The following is a 3,496-nucleotide window of genomic DNA, read 5'->3' as shown; positions in this document are numbered from 1 at the left end:
CTCGCCGTGTAGTAGTTTGAGGAATACTGTATATGTATAAATGTAGCTATATATTACATTTCGGAGGCTCGATGCATTCAGACGTTTGGTTTGTAGAGCCGAAGACAAATTGCGTCTGTAGCTACGTTCTCGGGTCGTGTGACGAAAGCACGCAGCGAACCATTTGTTCAGTGGATGGCTGACAAGAAACTGGAGAAACAACACAGAGGCGAAACGAGCGAGCTGTGCGAATTGGGACGGCTGTTCCAACCGGTCCGGGCATGCGTGGTGAGCCGGAGTAAACAGACGGCCGGGCCACGCACAAATTATTATCATCAGCTCAGGGGCCCGTCACCACTTTGCGTGCCTTCGGCTGCGCTGGAATAACCATTATTTGCTCAACGAGAGAGATGCCGCTACACGACTGCCCCTAAGTTGGAAAGAGATGCGCGCCGCAGCAAAAAAAGGTACCGTCGGCACATAATCCGCTGCAACAGGTGCCCGAGCCGGCTGCGCCGCTCCGCTCCGCGCTGCTTAATGGCCAGTATTGGGTTTCACAGTTGTTACACGTATTTCGCGGTGCATGTGCCACTCACATCGCCATACCCACGCCGGCTGTACGTCTTCTTCCTCGTCCAATTCGCGAATCTTCATATTCACGCAAATACGTACGCAACCGAACTGTTACATCGTCTACAAATATTTGACAGAGGAGTAAAGTCGCCATCCGAATGTAATTAACCGAGCGAGGTGCCGCAATGGTAAGCCAAATGTCTCACACTCCGATGAAACCCCCATCCGCGAATCGAGATTGACGTTTTCAGTGGCTTCCGTAAGTCGCTGAAGGCGGGGGCAGGGTACTTCCTCTAAAAGAACTTCGTGATTTCCTGCTATATCCTTTCCTCATCTGAACTTGCGCTCAGTCGTTAATGACTTCGTAATAAACGTGACGTTAAACCGTAATCTTCTTTCATTTCTGAAATCAAATTTTACGACTGGTTTCGTGTATACAGCGTGTTCCGAAATTCCCGTTAGAAACTTCTAGGACTTCTACAGGCCGGTGAGTACACAATAGTTTGAATAGGAACCCGTGTCCTGAAACGTCATCCAACGACGTTGCAGAGCGTCTGAGTTATAGGCGCTGGCACCTGTAGATGTATGCATAAACAGGGTGATTCCGTTACGATGTTACAACCTTTCAAGGATGATAGAGATCTATCAATTTGAGGTAAGGATCCCTGGTTCGGAAACGGACGAGTCGAAAGTTACAAGCGGAAACCGTGGTGATACCTCTGACAGTGGAATACAGGCACCGATACTGTTGCTGCTAAGAATGTAAGGTACATAACTTTCAGAGGTGGTAGTATGGACCAAAATAGGAAAATATTTCTGGTAAACATGGGTTCTAGAATGCGTACCTGAGGAGCACGAGCACACATGTGAATTGGTGACTACACTACTGGCCATTAAAATTGCTACACCAAGAAGAAATGCAGATGATAAACGGGTATTCATTGGACAAATATATTATACTAGAACTGACATGTGATTACGTTTTCACGCAGTTTGGGTGCATAGATCTTGAGAAATCAATACCCAGAACAACCACCTCTGGCCGTAAAAACGGCCTTGATACGCCTGGGCATTGAGTCAAACAGAGCTTGGATGGCGTGTACAGGTACAGCTGCCCATGCAGCTTCAACACGATACCACAGTTCATCAAGAGTAGTGACTGGCATATTGTGACGAGCCAGTTGCTCGGCCACCATTGACCAGACGTTTTCAATTGGTGAGAGATCTGGAGAAAGTGCTGGCCAGGGCAGCAGTCAAACATTTTGTGTATCCAGAAAGGCCCGTACAGGACCTGCAACATGCGGTCGTGCATTATCTTGCTGAAATGTAGGGTTTCGCAAGGATCGAATGAAGGGTAGAGCCACGGGTCGTAACACATCTGAAATGTAACGTCCACTGTTCAAAGTGCCGTCAATGCGAACAAGAGGTGACCGAGACGTGTAACCAGTGGCACCCCATACCATCACGCCAGGTGATACGCCAGTATGGTGATGACGAATACACGCTTCCAATGTGCGTTCACCGTGATGACGCCAAACACGGAAGCGACCATCATGATGCTGTAAACAGAACCTGGATTCATCCGAAAAAATGACGTTTTGCCATTCGTGCACCCAGGTTCGTCGTTGAGTACACCATCGCAGGCGCTCCTGTCTGTGATGCAGCGTCAAGAGTAACCGCAGCCACGGTCTCCGAGCTGATAGTCCATGCTGCTGCAAACGTCGTCGAACTGTTCGTGCAGATGGTTGTTGTCTTGCAAACGCCCCCATCTGTTGACTCAGGGATCGAGACGTGGCTGCAAGATCCGTTACAGCCATGCGGATAAGATGCCTGTCATCTCGACTGCTAGTGAGTGATACGAGGCCGTTGGGAGCCAGCACGGCGTTCCGTATTACCCTCCCGAACCTACCGATTGCATATTCTGCTAACAGTCATTGGATCTCGACCAACGCGAGCAGCAATGTCGCGATACGATAAACCGCAATCGCGATTGCCTACAATCCGACCTTTATCAAAGTCGGAAACGTGATGGTACGCATTTCTCCTCCTTACACGAGGCATCACAACAACGTTTCACCAGGCAACGCCGGTCAACTGCTGTTTGTGTATGAGGAATCGGTTGGAAACTTTCCTCATGTCAACACGTTGTAGGTGTCGCCACCGGCGCCAACCTTGTGTGAATTATCTGAAAATTTAATCATTTGCGTATCACAGATCTTCTTCCTGTCGGTTAAATTTCGCGTCTGTAGCACGTCATCTTCGTGGTGTAGCAATTTTAATGGCCAGTAGTGTATTTAATTTCTTTTACTCTATGGTTTCCTTTGGATCAGGAGTACAAGAAATAGTGCTTCCTTGACATACGGAGCTGTGATGAGCCATTATAAATCTCTGACTGTTTGCTAAAAACCCATTTACTTTCGCTAGACTAGACAATGAATCCTGTAGATAGGATATTAGCGTGTGTTTCTCTAATCTACTGAACACATGAACGCTACCGGCCATTGTGAGAGAGAGTCTTCGCCCTGGCAGCTGCCATCACCATAATAATATTATGGTGGTTGATTCCATTATTGCCCACATGTGTTGAAAATACATATTAATTTTAAAGATGTCCTATGTAACACTGACGCGTTTGGTTTGCTAGGTACGATCGATTGTTTTTGGTAACTTTAGAATTGATTTTTATAACACTTGATCGTTTTTCATACTTTTTAAAAAAAATTGATAGTATCTTTACGAACTAGTTAACTCCAGGCGAGGAAAATGTTTCTCTGTTTCTTCTATAAAGTCTTAAGTCTCCTTAAGAAGTATATCCCGTTTTGTAGTAACATTTACTACACAGAAAAACTTTCCAAATGAGCATTGTAGCGTTATATTCAAAGTGTAGAGCACTGAACTTTGTCAGAAAGGTACGGTACTGGTGTTATGATAAAACCCAATTCTC

The sequence above is a fragment of the Schistocerca cancellata genome, chromosome 4 (genome assembly GCF_023864275.1).
Source record: "Schistocerca cancellata isolate TAMUIC-IGC-003103 chromosome 4, iqSchCanc2.1, whole genome shotgun sequence".
Lineage (NCBI taxonomy): Eukaryota > Metazoa > Arthropoda > Insecta > Orthoptera > Acrididae > Schistocerca > Schistocerca cancellata.
This window is presented reverse-complemented; position numbering follows the sequence as displayed.